The sequence below is a fragment of the Ylistrum balloti genome, unplaced genomic scaffold (assembly GCF_031769215.1).
Source record: "Ylistrum balloti isolate Yb309-2 unplaced genomic scaffold, AGI_CSIRO_Ybal_v1 Utg370448, whole genome shotgun sequence".
NCBI lineage: Eukaryota > Metazoa > Mollusca > Bivalvia > Pectinida > Pectinidae > Ylistrum > Ylistrum balloti.
Window position 1 is genome coordinate 1116591 of NW_026782298.1, and position 19227 is coordinate 1135817.

Consider the following 19227-nt stretch of genomic DNA (forward strand, 5'->3'; position numbering starts at 1 on the left):
GCGAGAATGTTACTTCATTTGTATCTATAAAGAACACGGTAAATCACGTTCTTCAATACTGTCGTATACGCAATACATTGACAATTGTGATTCATATGCATTGAAGAAAACCACTTCATGTTTGTTATAAACCATGGACGAACAAGGTGGGTGATAGACATGTAAACCGTGTCCTATCTATCTTCACGGTGACTAGAGAATCGTAAATATCATCCGGCATTGGCAATTCTAAGTTATGTGATTTATGAGGAAAAACAGATAGGATTTCACATCGTTATTACTGAATCGTGTAGAGGAAGTGTCTAGAGGAGAGCTAGGATGGACGGCCGTGGAAAGTGGTCGTACAACAGATATAAAACCATACAGCTATATAACTATGATCATATGACAGTTGCTGAAGGCGTTGACAAACGGTCTTGTACGGATGAAAACTCACTCGTAAAAAAGGGTTGTTTGTTTGTGAGAGTCCCATGGTGTGGAGGACGGTAACGTCTGCTATCGTGTGGCGTTTTGTTTACTTTGAGCTCGGTAGGTGTGTGTGTTTGTACATAAGTTCTATCTAAAAGTCACTACCTCAGTCGTCACAGATATATCGGCAAGTTTTGTCCAGCAATGTGACCCTAATTATTGGAATATTTACTCGACAGAGGCACAGATGTTTAAAACACGCCGAGAATAAGGTAGGTTATGTATTGTCACAACTTAGGGTGGTTAGTGGTCAGCTTTAAATCTTTCAATCGATACATCTTCCGCACGTTATATTACAAGGACTACGTTTAAACCTCAACAACAATATCGTGTTAAAGAGTGCCAGCTATTCGATATCTTTATATTTGGTGAAAAAAAACACAATGTCGGGAAAAAATTGTTTACAAACACTATACACAATGTTGTAAGTTGTTTTTTTACCTACTTATGCGCAGCCTCGGTTCCTTGTTACAAAGTTGTTGATATTTTAAATTAGTGTCACGAAAGTGGCTAGAATCTACTTTATATTTAAATGATAATGAAGTTTGAAATAAAGGTTGCCAGAAAAATAAATATATATAACTGAAGTTAAACCTTTGAAAATCACATTTATAAACATTGGTTTATATGAATTATATATATATTGTACATAACTTTTAATATTTGAAGACCTAAGTTGAAACGCAATGATTTATCAATTTTCGAACGTTAAGCATCACAGCTCAGTGGACTTAAGTTACGTACATGGTAAATGTGTTGTAATACTAGCGATGTGTGACCCCTCGTTCTCCCGACATCAGAGAGATCAGTACACGTGTGTCCACAAGGTTCCAGGTCTTTGAAGAATGTTGCTACAGTCTTGCACCATTCCCTAACCGACTTTGCGATGATTATTATCCTGGCGAAACATACCAGCTGATATTATTTTTAGGGGAGAAGTACTAGTGTGTTTTTCAGTTCAATGAGTCCAAACCGAAAATGTAACGTCCCTCTATAAATTTAGCATTTTTGCAATGATTTCACGTGTCTGGCCGGGGAAGAATTTTGTGTGAAGGACAGGAAGGGAATGAGAGAGCCCGATATTGAAAACTCCAGAAGATTTCAGCAGCTTAATTTTGCTTGTGGGTATGGGGAGGTGTTTGGTTACACCTACATTTTAGATATTATAGATACAGAAAGTTTAAGACAATGTGCTGATGTTTTCACACATAGACTAGACATCAAAGTTAGATGTTGGTCAAAATAAGGCACTTAATTATATAAAAGTCAAAATAAGTTACTTAATTACAAAGTCAAAATAAGGAACTTAATTACTTAAAGTCAAAATATGGAACTTAATTACAAAGTCAAAATATGGAACTTAATTACTTAAAGTCAAAATATGGAACTTAATTACAAAGTCAAAATATGGAACTTAATTACTTAGAGCCAAAATATGGAACTTAATTACTTAAAGTCAAAATATGGAACTTAATTACAAAGTCAAAATATGGAACTTAATTACTTAAAGTCAAAATATGGAACTTAATTACAAAATCAAAATATGGAACTTAATTACAAAGTCAAAATATGGAACTTAATTACTTAAAGTCAAAATATGGAACTTAATTACAAAGTCAAAATATGGAACTTAATTACTTAGAGCCAAAATATGGAACTTAATTACTTAAAGTCAAAATATGCAACTTAATTACAAAGTCAAAATATGGAACTTAATTACTTAAAGTCAAAATATGGAACTTAATTACTTAAAGTAAAAATAAGGTAGCTAATTACTTAAAAGTCAAAATAAGGTACTTAATTACTTAAAAGTCAAATAGAAAAGATACAGAATTCATCATTACATTTGCTCGATAACAAATTAAATAACATACTCCACAGATATTAAATTTCTAGAACTAAACATTAAAATTAGACATGTTAAATAACACGGCATGGTTTTATTTCGCTCCAAATTATTTTCACTGATAGGATCATCTTATGGGCTACTTGGCAGCTCCAAATTTTAGATTTAAATTGACACTTAACTAACTTGTTTGTCAAAAGTTTGAAGTAAATTCGTTGGTGTTTCTGATAAAGTAGTTAATGTACGCTGAATGTATTAAACAGATAAAAGGTTGACATGTTTCACAAAAACAAATTGATGTTGAAGTTCTGAACTTCTAACATTGAGCGTAAAATAAGGATGACTTAATTGGTGTGAAATTAGAGGTTTGTAGGTTTTACTGACTACAATCATTTGTATGCATCCTTGAATCTAATGAACAACTATAGTGAAGTAGTGAGATTGTCTACAATGCAAAAACATTTAGTTTACATGTGACCTTGACATCAGCCCTGCAGATTTATCCTGTTGAAAATTCTGGTGAAAATTCCTTTGAGAGAAATAATCTTATTGATGACTTAAGTTGTCAAAGTTCAAAATCCTAGTTCATGCTCGTCTGTCTCTCCAGGTGATCTTTGACCTCAAAATCCTAAAATCCTTATTCATGCTTGTCTGGCCTGCAGGTGATCTCTGGCTGTAGGGGTCTGCGTAAGTCTTAAAAAGGGTGTGTTAAAATGTTCAAAAAGTGTTTGATTTCAGTTATAAATTCCTGTTTGAAAGTTGAAGTTGCCTGTAAAGTTGACCAGGCCGAGAACAATGTGCCCACTTATGACTGTGATTATTACACACTGTGTAGTGTGTCCTATTAAGGTGAGGACAGAGTTTGACAAGTAATGCGATAGGCTTGATAAACATTTAATTTGGGTCAGTGTAAACAAGAAAGGACATATTTGACACAAAGTCAACACTAATCTAGTCAAACAACTTATGTAATTGGCAGTGACTGTGTGACGTTTTATGTGTCACTCAGTTTTATGTTTTGGGAATTTGGACGGGGTTCTACAGTTTCATGTGAAATTGGAAGATGTTCATACCCAGACATTCATTCAAATATATTTTCAATTTTTTTACTGAAAGAATGTGTTATATATAGTAACTGTTATCTTGGTAATAGTGACCTCCATGTGTTTCGAGTACAAAGCTTCATCATTTCAAATATTAATTGCATGATTCTCAGTTTTTGAAACTTTGAAACAGCTTCAGAGAACCTAGGTGGGATGTAGGACTAACAATTTCAGGAGTCATCTTTGTTTAACAACTAGAGGATTATATGAAAGCTGTTAAAATCACAAATTTAAAAAACTTTAAACTTTCACCAGACATCATTTACATGATTTTGGAACAAAGTATCTATTAATAATTATTGGAATCAAATTGTAGATATATACATAAATGACTGTTCAAACAGCCAAGATAGTTAAAGCTTGGTGGTAACAGTAGTATTATTTGATGAAGTTGAATTTTACATTTTTATTTTTTCTAAGATTTCAAGTTGCTCGAGGTCAAATGTCAACATAGTGGTTTGTTACAAGCCCTATTTACCTCTTACTTTTTGAAAAATTGAAGAAAAATATTTTAATCTCATTCTACTGTATTGACTTAATGGACCAAAGGAAAATTCGAAAAAGGAACATGATTTCGCAAACACAGGTAGAAGTGAGAATTAATTTTGTGATTTAGGTCAGCTGGTTATTAGAGGCCTGATAAATTACATAGCAGCAAAGTTAATGGCAGTGAGTGCCAATACATTGAGTGTGATAGTGCATGTTTTACAAGTTATTTTGTCATAGGCGATTGTGTAATATGTGGTTTGGATGTTATAATTAAATGTCACAATATCACACCTGTGGACATTGTCCTTCATTGATTTCAAAACTAGTCTAGATCAGGGGCTATTAAACCAATTAATATTGATAACTTGAATATGTTGTCCAGGTGATAAAATGTTAAAATGTCATTGTTTTTTAGTATAAATCTTAAAAAAAGAGTCTGGGCATTGCCTTTGTTTTTACTCTGTAAATCTCAGAAATTTTAACCGGACTATTTGGAAAAACTGTCACAGATATATTTGAAGATATTTAGAGTGAGAAATATCAAAATTTTGGGCCTTTATTTGTTTATCAAGTCAGAATATGTTTTCATTCTGATCAAATTGATAAACAAGTTATATTCACTTTTGTGTTCAAATTGTAAACAAGTAAAGAAATATCCTTGACAATGATCTCTGAACTCTTTATCTTGACAAATGTTGTTTCATTGTCCTGTAATAAGCCAATCTTACATCACAGGTAACATGCTTGTGTATGGGGTCATATAATAAGCCCACCCCTGATTTTGAGTCAAAGGTCATATGTTGGACCCCTGAGGTTAGGCAATAAGCCCACCCTGACTGTGAGCTAGAAGTCATGTTTTTCCATGGGGCATTTTACAGGATGTAATTCATATGTCGCTACCAAAATTGCCAGATTCATGCAGTATATGCCTGATGCTGAAGAAATGCCCTTGATTGTGACATACAAAATTATCTCTACAGCAATAATATATACTTGTAATTAGATATTTATCAAGGAAGAAGAATTAAAGAAAAGGAATTAAAACAAACACTTTTATCTTTAGAGACTTCATATTTGATACCCCACAAGATGATTTGTAGAAAAAAGTTGCAATTTAAAGGATCATTCTGTTATATAGGAAAAGAATCCAACAATGTCAGGTAAATGTCTAACTATTTTTTCCACTAATTTATCTCTGAAATGGATCATTCTTCATGTTAAGGTTCTTGACCCTAATTACTCAGCTGTGAAAAAACCACCAGGTAATAAAAACAGTCACAACATTTGTGACAGTAGGTGGCTCAAAAACCTTGTATTAGGGTTGTCGATGACTGTGATGTTTTGACAAGAAATTCATTGGAGACTTTTGACGAACTCTAAAGCTACCTGTTACCATTGTGCTTGTATAAGTCAGTAACGGAGCTGAAGGTTGTTAGTAATTGTAGGTAGATAAAGGGGGATTAAACCTCTGTTGTGCTTCAATAAACCGCACAGGATGGTTCAGAGTATTGCCTTTGATGTATTTCAGTATTGACGAATGTCGATACAGGTAAAAATTCCACAGGTATGTGCAGGTATCAACACTACTACGATCATTTCTTAAATACAACGATTTAACAAGGGTTGCAAAGGTTGAAGAGGTCTTCCTCATTTACAATGGTATGGTTCTGCTTGAGTGATTTCTGCCAGATTGAAGACAGGTACGACTTGACAGATAACATGTACAGGTGATTAAGAGGTCAATCTCATTGTTTTTATTTACACACATGTCTACAGGTAGATGTTATACAACCAACACAGGTAGGTAGCTTACCTGTCAAAATACAGCTAATACAGGTAGGTAGCTTACCTGTCAACATATGACCAACACATGAAAGTCACTTACCTGTCAAAATACAACCAACACAGGTAGGTACACAGGTAGGTAGCTTACCTGTCAAAATACAGCTAATACAGGTAGGTAGCTTACCTGTCAAAATGCAATAAACACAGGAAGATAGCTTACCTGTCAACATAAAACCAACACAGGTAGGTAGCTTACCTGTCCACATACAACCAATACAGGTAGGTAGCTTACCTGTCAACATACAACCAACACAGGTAGGTAGCTTACCTGTCAACATACAACCAGCACAGGTAGGTAGCTTACCTGTCAAAATACAGCTAATACAGGTAGGTAGCTTACCTAATACAGGTAGGTAGCTTACCTGTCAACACACAACCAACACAGGTAGGTAGCTTACCTGTCAACATACAACCAACACAGGTAGGTAGCTTACCTGTCAACATACAACCAACACAGGTAGGTAGCTTACCTGTCAACATACAACCAACACAGGTAGGTAGCTTACCTGTCAACACACAACCAACACAGGTAGGTAGCTTACCTGTCAACACACAACCAACACAGGTAGCTAGCTTACCTGTCAAAATGCAATCAGCACAGGTATGTAGCTTAGCTGTCAACAGACAACCAACACAGGTAGGTAGCTTACCTGTCAACATACAACCAACACAGGTAGCTAGCTTACCTGTCAAAATGCAATCAGCACAGGTAGGTAGCTTACCTGTCAACATACAACCAGCACAGGTAGGTAGCTTACCTGTCAACACACAACCAACACAGGTAGCTAGCTTACCTGTCAACATACAACCAACACAGGTAGCTACCAGTATCTTACCTGACATTCTTGATTCAATAAACTTGTTATTAATTGCTAAATAACCAAAATAAAAATTGTTTGGCCATTTTTCATGATCATGCTGAACAGCAGCAATACATGGTTTAATTATTTGTTCATTAATGAAGTAAAATTCAAATTTTGGCATAATTATTTGAGAACAAACTAAAACATCTTGGATTGCTTCTCTAAAACTTTCCTCATGTTCATCCCTCAATTTTCCTCTTATCCAACGGAAAAGGAACGCCAAAAAAGGAAATTTAAAACATAAAAAGACCAAAGAATCATGATGGATTTGTTGCTATTTTGATGATCATTATTGGTAGCAGTTACACTCCTGACCACTGCCATTTTGAAGAAAAGTGTGCTAGTTCCAGAGATTTCTTAAATGAAAAATATTGAGCCTAAATTGCAGGATTCACAGTGCTGAAATATATTAAAGGGCACAGTACACAATTTTTCACAATTTTATATTTTCTGCTAATATGACATAATGAAAGCTGTGATTGTTAATGTTTATGCTTCAGTGAATTGGAAGCCATCATAAATGTGATTGACAAGAAAATATTGTAAAAATCCTCTGTTTATCTTTAGAACTATAAGTCCTACCTCCATCATGTAACTCTTCCTCAAAGCAATAAGTCTTTAATCTATTTATCGTGATAAATTCTTCTTCAAAACCATAAGTCCTACATCCATCATGGTCACTTCTCCATAGCCATAAATAGATCTTTTATGTTTTCATTATTGTCTAGCCTTCTTCAGAACCATAAGTCCTCGGTCTATCTTGGTCAACTCTCCTGATGTAACTATCATTTTATGATTTTATGTATGATATTTATGATATGATCATTTTCAATAAAGTCAAACAATGCCACTTTTAAAGATGAAAATTTGAATAATATTTTATTAAATCTTGCATCAATGAAATAAACTGGATATTTAAAAAGAACACCTATGCCCATTGACACACAAGTGTTACCTGATTGTTTTACAAGCCAGTATGCTTTACAAATCAAATCTTGATTTCAAATTAATGAAAAGTTGATGGTTACAAATTGAACAATATCTTTATAAGAAACTAAAAAAATTCTTTTCCTTGTATTTGTATTGTGAAATTCCAGATTTTTTTTTTATGATATTCAGGGGGAGACCATTTGTTGTGACTTTCACAACACAAGTTGATCTTAGGTTCTTAAGTGCACCTGTTTGAGTGCATCATCACTGACAACTCCGTGAGTGCAAATTGATTCGGGTTTTTTTTCAGGCAATGCAGGTGTTTTAGTAACAATAATGCCAGATATTTCTAATTTTTGTAAGGTCATCTGGTGCAAGAATTTGTTGTATGTATGGCCGTGGTGGCAGTTTGAACACTCATTGGGCTAAAAGTGCTGCGTTCAAATGATAAATTTCATCCTTTTAAGTTGGGCTTAATGATGCAGAGATTTTAACATGAATGATTGCTGTTTTCCAAAGCTGTCTCCCTGCTGAAGCATGCATGGATCCAGTATTCTGGATCAGAGGGGGCACACATTCCTCCAAAGTTTAACTTTAAGACATAGGATAATAATCATGCTGATTTTATTAATAAATTTGAAATAAGAAACTATAGACACTGTGCTGAAATAAAAGTAATGCACACCTTTCCCCTCGGCTCTCGTTATTACATATTTGACAGCAGTTTTACAAGTCCATGAAAGAATGATGGTGAGTTAAGATTTTATGTGAAAGTATGTCGATGATTGAAATTAATCTGCCACTATCTGATCTGAGGCATATCCATCCATCCATTTTTTTTTTTTGTAAATACTAATAAATGTTCTCAAGTATATATATATAGATATATATATCCCCAATGGTTCCACCATTGTTACTGGTCATTTAACATACAACAATTAGTTTGATCATTATTTGCTAATGATGCACAAATTTCCAAAATCTACCTGAAATATTTTATAATAATTAATACAGAGAGACAACATGTTTATAGATGAAACATTCAGTGACTGCCTGGTCCTGGTGTAGACCAGGCTAAGGGCTTAAGAACAGTAGCTGCCTGGTCCTGGTGTAGACCAGGCTCAGGGCTTAAGAACAGTGGCTGCTGGTCCTGTTGGAGACCAACTCAGGTCCTATGAACAGTAGCTGACTGGTCCTGATGGAAACCAACACAGGTCCTCTAAGTAGTAGCACTTGTCTGTTAATATGATTGATTATGCATACAAGAATGTGCTTTATAAGCTACACTAGCTACTTAATTATGTGGTTTGCATTACTTTAGGCTGCAAAGGAGTTATTTCCCTTGAGGAAAATAGTTTATGATTTGGAGTTATTCTACAGAGGAATATAGTTTGTAATCAATGAAGTTATTTCCCCTAGTGGAATATAGTTTGTGAAGGAGTTATTTCCCCTGAGGAATATAGTTTGTGAAGGAGTTATTTCCCCTGAGGAATATAGTTTATAATCAATGGAGTTATTTCCCCTGAGGAATATAGTTTGTAATCAATGGAGTTATTTCCCCCTGAGGAATATAATTTGTAATCAATGGAGTTATTTCCCCTGAGGAATATAGTTTGTAATCAATGGAGTTATTTCCCCTGAGTAATATAGTTTGTAATCAATGGAGTTATTTCCCCTGAGGAATATAGTTATAATCAATGGAGTTATTTCCCCGGAGGAATATAGTTTGTAATCAATGGAGTTATTTCCCCTGAGGAATATAATTTGTAATCAATGGAGTTATTTCCCCAGAGGAATATAGTTTGTAATCAATGGAGTTATTTCCCCTGAGTAATATAGTTTGTAATCAATGGAGTTATTTCCCCTGAGGAATATAGTTTATAATCAATGGAGTTATTTCCCCTGAGGAATATAGTTTATAATCAATGGAGTTATTTCCCCCAAAGGGCTGTAGTTTGTAATGTAGTAAATTGGTGGTTGTAACAGACAATGGACAGATGGTCAGTATGAATACAGTAAGTTAGCATTATATACAGATTTCAATTATATATGTTAATAGTTGTTCATTATGGATTGCCTATAGACTGGTGATTAGCTTTATGAACAGATGGTTTTACTCATATTATTAATGCACAACTACAACATATTATGTTGGTCTTTGTCTTTGTTAACATATATGTCCGGTACAATAATAATTATATGATTACTGCTGTCAGTGTAACAGGTCAGTCAACCCATGCTTGTCTCCCCTGATTGATTGGGCATGTCTAATTGATTGTTACACACCCATTAATTTGTCATCAAGTCATGTGGTGTGGGCTGACCTGCCAGACAGACAACCATGACTCTCATATTTTATTTATTTGAGTTTTTTTAATGGATTTTAGTGTGAATGCAAGATTTAATAAATGTATAGAAATTTAAGAATTTGAAGTGAAATTCGAAGAGACTTGTGCCTAGATGGGAAGGGTGGGATGGGGTAGGATGAGGTTGGGCTTGGTGGATGAATTTGCTACTCTTATTGTTACTGACTCTACCTTTGGTAACTATGTTATAATATACCATTGTTTCTTATTCCAACTTAAACCAAAAACTCAGTGGACTGTACTGCTTTCAAAATCAGATCCATTGAAAAAAAAAAGTGGATTTGGTCCAGTCTGAAAATTTGACTAATGTAAATTAAATTGTTCTGTTCCAACCTCTATAGCACATATTTCACTGTAAATGGTACAGACCCTAGAACAGACTGGTCTTTGTACAACAAACAAACATTAAAGTCATTTTCCATTTCTTCTACCCTTTTGGAATGTGATCAAAAGTTCAGTGAGGCCTAATTAAAACCTCGTTAGTTGTGGTTTTTTTTTTTTAGTAAAGTTCAGTTGACAAATATGTCATATCCTATCCCATGGTATATTACAAATAACTGTTTTAATAACTTTTTCTCTTCTTCTGAAAATTGATGTTGTATTTGAAGTTTGTGTAATTACTGTGTTTTAGACGCTGTGTTAACCAAAAATGTGAGATCTGTGGTGAAATGATTAGGGACTACGTATACATCACTGTTTTATCTTCTGTGCTTATAGATACTCCAGATCAGGCTGAACAATAAAAACCAAACAGCTCATATGTTGTAGTATCTGAAGACTGAAGTGATTGATTTTTATAGATAAGATAAAGTGAACATGGTGTTTTACACAGGTTTTTTTCCTTCTTTTCTATCCTATATGTTACTTATCAGAGCTCCCCTGGATAACACAGAGCTTTAAGTCAAGGCAAACAGTAACTCTGTGTATTTTCCGTGAGTATGAAAGCCGTCAATTTTCCTAATACAATGGCCTATCACTACGGAAGATCTGACGGCTCGATCTGATGATAAAGCTGTGATCTCTATAATCGCGAAAAGTCGATAACCGGTCAACCATGGTTGTATGACCCCTGATGGGTGATGGGGTCACTCAGTACAAGGGTTGGTTTTACACATTCTTTCTAACCCAATTATCAGCCATATTAATACTCTTTAGAGTAAGTTTTGCTAAGTCGGCCCCAGAATTATCAGCCTACTGCTTCCATAAAAAAAAGGTGTTTAGAAACGTACACACGATATCTGCTCTAGGTAGGTTTTCTTTTTCTTTCTTCATGCTTGTAAAAAACATTGTATGCGTGAGGAGATCTCTGTTTATTAAATTGACTCGTTCAGTGTTTGCGCTCGTTGACTGAAAAGAAATTATAACAATTCATTGAACTTTACTACCGATAATGTAGCAGGATTTCTAAAGGAAAATAAGAGTGAAAGTTAGAGCTGGATTTAAATTGATTTGATACGAACCTCATGGCACGTGTGACTCTGGAGTTAACGAGCAGCTATTTATACCACAGTAAGTCTACAATTCTTTCACTTTTTTTCTTCAAGAATCGGGTCTCTCTTTTCTTAAAACTTGCATCAAAAGTTTCAAATATTTTTTTTGTATTTGCCGTTTCTTTTTAGTTATCAAAGCAATCTGTGTGTAGAGGTAGTCTGGTTACCTTGTTCTGACAAGGCAAGGAATGTTTGAGTGTAGCGGTCTTACACAATTTTCATCAGATATTTCAATTGTCAGTTGTTGAACAACACAAGGGCAACAGGTTTAGAAAAAGGTGTTAAATTTCACAACAGAAACACAACAATTGACAATTGACTAAACGTTACACTACAGCTTTACATGTTTATAAAACTATAACACCTGTCTTTGTTGGGAATTTCGTCTTTCTGAAAAATTCATAATTTATATAGAAGTGTTTTTAGCTCAACATTATAATACTGCTGATTGTTGTGTAAGTCACATGATATCTGTAACATAATCTATATTGACATCATAAGACGACAAAAAAAATCATGTGACAATGTGACAATGTGACTGTGACCTAAAGTAACTAAAAAAATTATACGGAAAAGATTTTGTTGTTACAAATCTGCAAAAAATCCATCATTCACATGATAACAAAGTATTAGATTGATGCACCTTGTCATAAATTGTTCGTTTTAAATTGCCAGTTAGATGCTTGTAAACATTAAAAGTTCATTAGACTCCTTTCACAAAGCTACCATGATATGGGATCTTGTGTAAGATATATATGACAGTGTGATATGTTACAATGACATGACATAAAGGTCACGTGACAGCATTATTTGAGGGAAACATGATAAAGTTCTTTCAAATATCTGATATAAACTGATGTCTTTAAACTTTAATGAAAAAAAATGCCACAGAAATAATTGGACTGGAAGAGTAAATTTTTTGTCAGTGTTAATGTTCTGAAGTAGATATCAATTTAGTGAGTTTTAAGAAGTTTATTTCAGAATTTTTCTCCTATATTTAGTTTAAACTGAAATGTACTGTATACACAATAGTACTGTAAGAACAGGGCCGACATAAAGACCTGAGACATGTGGACAGAGGTCCACCGCGAAGTAAAAACAAAATTCATTATTTATGACGGGAGTGATTTTTCATGTGGTAATATCACATCTTCTATGTATAATTAAAATTGTATAGAAGTGTTGGTTTTGAAATCAGTGAGATGTAACCCTAGTGACTAGAGAGTTTATTGAGTTTGGTGTGGGCTGTTATAATGATTAGACAATGAAATCTATTACCAGTGGTACCCGAAGGCATAAAACATTCATTTTTAATTGAATCGCCTGACCATGTTTATGGTTGCCTGATCCTTATGTTGGTATTTGTGTAACTTTGACACTTGTTACCTGTCAGTAAAGAGCTTTTTTACGAGGCGTTTTCATGTGATATTACCTGTAGTTTTGTATGAAGGGACAAAAAAACCTAATAATTAGACACGAAGTTACCACAAAGTAACACAAAGGACAGAACTTATTTATCAGTAAAACAAATTTTATGGAAAGCTTTGATGGTTCTCGCTCCGACCTCTCTTTAAGGGAAGGAAAGGTAAGAGTTCCTTTTGAACCCCCTACCCAAAGTGGCTACCAATGGGTTATTATACCTGGTAAATATAATACAAGTGTCTGAAAGGGTTGATTTCAAGACCATGCCCCAATTTTTCTTGGTACTCCTTAAAATAAACCCTTTTAGATACTTATTATAGCACACTGGTAGTCATTTTGGGTGAGGGGTTCAAAAGGAACTCTTTCCGAAGGAAAATTTCACTTTACAAAGTGCATGTCTGGATTATCTGTAGATAGTGAGTTTTTTTGTGACTTAAGTGATCAGGTGCCACTCAAGGTATTCGTCATTGTAATGTTTTTAGGCTGCTTCTAAAGAAACACAACTAACAGAACACATATATCAAAATAGTCCCTGAAAAAAAGGATAAAAAAATGTAGTGGTCAGGAGATTTATTATTCAACCAGGTATATAGATAAATTTTCATTCCAAAGTCTTGAAATTGGAGGTCAAATAGGGAATTAGATTTGAAATTGACTAAACAGTCGCTGTATATGAATAGCTTAATGCTGCAAAAAGACCTTGAAATATATAATATGAAGATATGTTTTATGTGAAAGCCTATTTATTATAGTCATGTTTTGTATCTGGTATTTAGTTTAAAATAGATACACCTAATTTGATTTTGGACTTGAGGTTATAAAATGTTCAAAGTTTGGATTTTATTGTAAATATATTGGCTTAATAGGTTATTATACAATTATTGACTTCGGTGCTGGTGAATATGATGTGATATGAACCTGAAAAAATGATATTGACCGAGACGAAGCCAAGGTTAATATAATTTTTTCAGGTTTATATCACATCCTATTTACCAGTACGGAAGTCCATAACTGTTTTATTATATGTTCAATAAGAACACAAACATAAACAAAGATTCTGACTTTATTGAAGGCTTTAACATCCTGACAGCAGAATGAGACAAATACAGTATAACAAAATACATTGTATACTCTTTTAACTTAATAATAGTGGAAATTGATCAGAAGAGATATCATCGGCTATATTTAGAAATCGATATTCACCCGAAAATCAGTCCTCATCAGTTTCTGAGAACTGATCACATGTATAGGATCCAGCCAATGCGATTTTCGAGAAAATTTCATGCTTATGATAAATAATTAATAAGTTGTTCTTTTATCAACACAATTGATATGTAAGTAAGTATTTTCCTAGTTTTGTCTGTGTTATTATGATATGGGTAGTGGTGTTCGAAAATGGTCGCACATTACATGGAATATAAGAAAAATTGTTATAACATACACTATATCTGTACAACATTGTGAAAATGTGGCCTGTCCATCTAAGGACTGTGGTAATCACTTTTATTTCGCTGGCGATTTATTTTCATGTAAACAGGTGGTAAGAATCAATCTCTAATTTAAATCCTCACTATTGTTGTACGTAAATAACTCATGTTGACTTGATAACTGTTACAGAGTAAACTTTAGGTCTGTTATAGCTCATCATGGGGGAATTTGAAGTTTTTTCAAGATCAGCATTTGTGAAATCATGTAGAGAAGAGGTGACTTTGCGAAATAAAGTATTTGCTAAATCTAAGTGATTTACACAGTGTGTACATTTCCCACACAGTGGTGTTAACTGTGATGATATGTGTACAGTTCCCACACAGTGGTGTTAACTGTGATGGTATGTGTACAGTTCCCACACAGTGGTGTTAACTGTGATGATATGTGTACAGTTCCCAAAAAGTGGTGTTAACTGTGATGGTATGTGTACAGTTCCCACACAGTGGTGTTGACTGTGATGATATGTGCACAGTTCCCACACAGTGGTGTTAACTGTGATGGTATATGTACAGTTCACACACAGTGGTGTTAACTGTGATGGGTCCCACACAGTGGTGTACTGTGATGGTATGTGCACAGTTCCCACACACAGTGGTGTTCCCACACAACTGTGATGGTATGTGTACAGTTCCCACACAGTGGTGTTGACTGTGATGGTATGTGTACAGTTCCCACACAGTGGTGTTGACTGTGATGGTATGTGTACAGTTCCCACACAGTGGTGTTGACTGTGATGGTATGTGTACAGTTCCCACACAGTGGTGTTGACTGTGATGATATGTGCACAGTTCCCACACAGTGGTGTTGACTGTGATGATATGTGCACAGTTCCCACACAGTGGTGTTGACTGTGATTGTATGTGTACAGTTCCCACACAGTGGTGTTAACTGTGATGGTATGTGTACAGTTCCCACACAGTGGTGTTAACTGTGATGGTATGTGTACAGTTCCCACACAGTGGTGTTAACTGTGATGATATGTGCACAGTTCCCACACAGTGGTGTTGACTGTGATGGTATGTGTACAGTTCCCACACAGTGGTGTTGACTGTGGTGGTATGTGTACACAGTTCCCACACAGTGGTGTTGACTGTGATTGTATGTGTACAGTTCTTACACAGTGGTGTTGACTGTGATGGTATGTACACAGTTCCCACACAGTGGTGTTAACTGTGATGGTATGTACACAGGTCCCACACAGTGGTGTTAACTTTGATGGTATATGTACACAGTTCCTACACAGTGGTGTTAACTGTTCCAACACAAAGGTATGTAAAGTACTGTTGCACTTACTTGATATCTGGTGTGTACACAGTTCCCACACTGTGGTATATTAATAATTCAAGAGGAGGACGTGAGCTAATGATGTTTTTAGTGGCCAAGACGAGATATCAATAAAAATTGGTCAGGTAACGACCACACCAGGACACAAATCCTCTTGACCACTAAGGACATATGCTTCATACCACCAAACACATTGGATGATACGACCCTGATCCCGTCAAACAACATACAGGAAAGAAACTGCAACTGCAGATGCTGATGTTAGGGTAAATGATTAAACACTAGAAAGACTAAATACTGAAATAGAGCTGTAGATTACTGAGGTCTTGACCTCATTGTCCTGGATCATTTAACTGCTGTTTACTTCAGGTTTGCTGGTATCATGGCTTAACATATAGATAACTCTATCACTTGTAAATCAAAAGAATGATTGGTCAGCAAGGTTTGGGATGATCTATGATAAAACAGTTCATTTATAATCTATTTTTTAATGACTTAACATATTATGATGTCCCTGACTGTGACTCTGATTCTATGGCATGTTTACTCCTCATAAATGAATTCACATGATATAATGTCCCTTGCAGTGACTGTGTGACAGAGGTTTTTCTCCTCAGAAGTGAAATTACATGATATAATGTCCCTTGCAGTGACTGTGTGACAGAGGTTTTTCTCCTCAGAAGTGAATTGATATGTTAAGATGTCCCTTGCAGTGACTCTGTGATTCTGTAGCATGTTTACTCCTCAGAAGTGAAATTACATGATATAATGTCCCTTGCAGTGACATAGGTTTTTACTCCTCACAAATGAATTTACATGCCATGGTGTCTCCAGCAGTGACTCTGACGTAGGTCAGACCTGAGCCCATGTGTCCTGTGATAGGGACAGTCAGTCTCCTCAGCATCATTTCCTAACCTGACTGGAGCCTACAACAAGGGACAGAAATGTAGGTACACATTGTCAGGTTTGTGGTAATTTAAACATTGCCAAGAAGAAAGTTAATCATTTTAAAATGAGAAGTATAATTATATTGTTTGATTCAAGTCTGAGATAAGTGTGACAAGTATGTGTTAAATGTATTTATGCATTTAAATTGATGTCCAAGAATGATCTGCTTGATGCTTATAATGATATACTTATATCTTAGCTGCAGAATTATATACTTAATCATTTCTATATAGTTAAATTTAAGTTTGAGAATTAAGATATATACATTATAAATTTAAGTTTGAGAATCAAGATATTTACATTATAAATTTAAGTTTGAGAATCAAGATATTTATTTTGTTAAATATAAGTTTGAGAATAAAGATATTTATTTTGTTAAATTTAAGTTTGAGAATCAAGATATTTATTTTGTTAAATTTAAGTTTGAGAATTAAGATATTTATTTTGTTAAATTTAAGTTTGAGAATCAAGATATTTATTTTGTTAAATATCAAGTTTGAGAAGTGTCTGCAAATTATGTGTATGTACTTAAATTGAATTCCAAGAACAATCTTCTAAATATGTTAATAATTTACTTAAATTTAAGTGTGAGAATTATATGCTAAATATATTTATAGATTTTAAGTGTGAGAATTATATGCTAAATATATTTATAGATTTTAAGTGTGAGAATTATATGCTAAATATATTTATAGATTTTAAGTGTGAGAATTATATGCTAAATATATTTATAGATTTTAAGTGTGAGAATTATTGAACTTGGAAGATCTTTATTATTAGTAATTCATATTTTCTTTTTTCAACACAAATTTTCACCATTCTTAGTCACTTGAATTTAAACTGCCATCTTCGTTAAACTAAAATCCCAAGTAGGATCAAAACCCTGTAGAATTTTTTCATGTCCGAGTTATATAAAAATAACAAATTAGTCTGCAGCCTGAAAGTTCCTCAGATTTGGTCCAAATATCGACGTGTCTGTGATGTGAGGTAAATTCACAGTTTGTCTCTTAAAATCACTAATAATCACTTTTACAGCCAAAAGCAGTTATATTATCAATAGTAGGTGTGTGACTGACTTAGTGATGTAGAAATAGGAAAAAAAAGGAAATTGACCCACAACAGGGTTTTATCATTAGTGGTTTCTAGCTTTTATTAGAATATTGAGTTCTAATTGTAAAGAAGATTTTCAACCCCTAAGGGTTATCTATCAATGCAAAGGAGTTCTGATACAAGGATTACTAGTCTTGATAATACTAAATAAAAAAAAAACCCACAGAAATGTCAGGATACGAAAGGTGCTGAAGTCAGTCTGTTTCCTTACCTTCATTGATGGAGGTAAATTCACTTTTAGTCTCTGTGTCTAAATCACTAATAATCACTTTTCAGCCAAAAGCAGTTATATTTTCATTGGAGGTGTGTGATTTGTCTGTATGATTAGAAATAGGAAAAAAAAGGAAATTGACTGTCCATTTGTCTGTATCAGGGTTTTACTTTCAGTGCTTTCTAGTCCTTTGTCTGTATCAGATTGCCTTTAATTGGAAAGAAGATTTGTCTGTATCAGATTGCCTTTAAGGGTTATCTATCATTTGTCAAAGGATTGCCTTTCATACAAGGTCCATTCTGTGTCCATTTGTCTGTATAATTGCCTTTCAATAAAAAAAAAACCTGTCCAGAATTTGTCTGTATCAGATTGCCTTTCATTGGTGTTCTGTCTGTCCATTTGTCTGTATCAGATTGACTTTCAGTGGTGGTCTGTCTGTCCATTTGTCTGTATCAGATTGCCTTTCATTGGAGGTCTGTCTGTCCATTTGTCTGTATCAGATTGCCTTTCATTGGTGGTCTGTCTGTCCATTTGTCTGTATCAGATTGCCTTTCATTGGTGTTCTGTCTGTCCATTTGTCTGTGTCCATTTGTCTGTATCAAATTGCCTTTCATTGGTGTTCTGTCTGTCCATTTGTCTGTATCAGATTGCCTTTCATTGGTGTTCTGTCTGTCCATTTGTCTGTATCAGATTGCCTTTCATTGGTGGTCTGTCTGTCCATTTGTCTGTATCAAATTGCCTTTCATTGGTGTTCTGTCTGTCCATTTGTCTGTATCAGATTGCCTTTCATTGGTGGTCTGTCTGTCCATTTGTCTGTATCAGATTGCCTTTCATTGGTGGTCTGTCTGTCCATTTGTCAGTATCAGATTGCCTTTCATTGGAGGCCTGTCTGTCCATTTGTCTGTATCAGATTGCCTTTCATTGGTGTTCTGTCCGTCCATTTGCCTGTATCAGATTGTCTTTTACTGGAGGTCTGTCTGTCCATTGGTCTGTATCAGATCACATTTCATTGGAGGTCTGTCTGTCCACCTGTCTGTATAAGATTGCTTTCCATTGGTCTTATGACTGTCCATTAGTCCGTCTGTCCATTAGTCCGTATGTCCATTAGCTTGTTATCAATGATCTTTGTTTAAGTTTTGTTTTACAGTAGAAATGTTAGCTTTGGTTTGACATAATATAATTAGAAGGAATTTGACCCACTCTGCCATCTGCCTCCATTTTAACAGGCAACTGGGGTGAACACATCCACTTGGCTGTAAGTCACCGAGAAATGGCTGCATGTTTTGCTTCATGCTGTATAAACACAAGTAAACAGAGTAATTATTAAAAAAAAATCATCACATTATCTGGAATGAATTCCCAGC

At 34.6% G+C, this 19227-nt stretch overlaps 1 protein-coding gene across 4 annotated transcripts in view; it reads left to right on the forward strand.

Moving 5' to 3' along the window:
- Nucleotides 1–630: 630 nt before the first annotated feature.
- LOC132554821 (hydroxysteroid 11-beta-dehydrogenase 1-like protein) overlaps nucleotides 631–19227 on the forward strand; it is a 56693-nt gene continuing 38096 nt past the window's right edge. The window contains exon 1 of one of the 4 annotated variants that reach the window (XM_060219137.1): nucleotides 631–680. The gene's annotated coding sequence lies outside the window, so the exon portion shown is untranslated. Of the gene's footprint in view, nucleotides 681–16490; nucleotides 16541–19227 lie in introns of those variants that run through there. The other 3 variants (XM_060219139.1, XM_060219138.1, XM_060219136.1) reach the window with 3 other exon arrangements.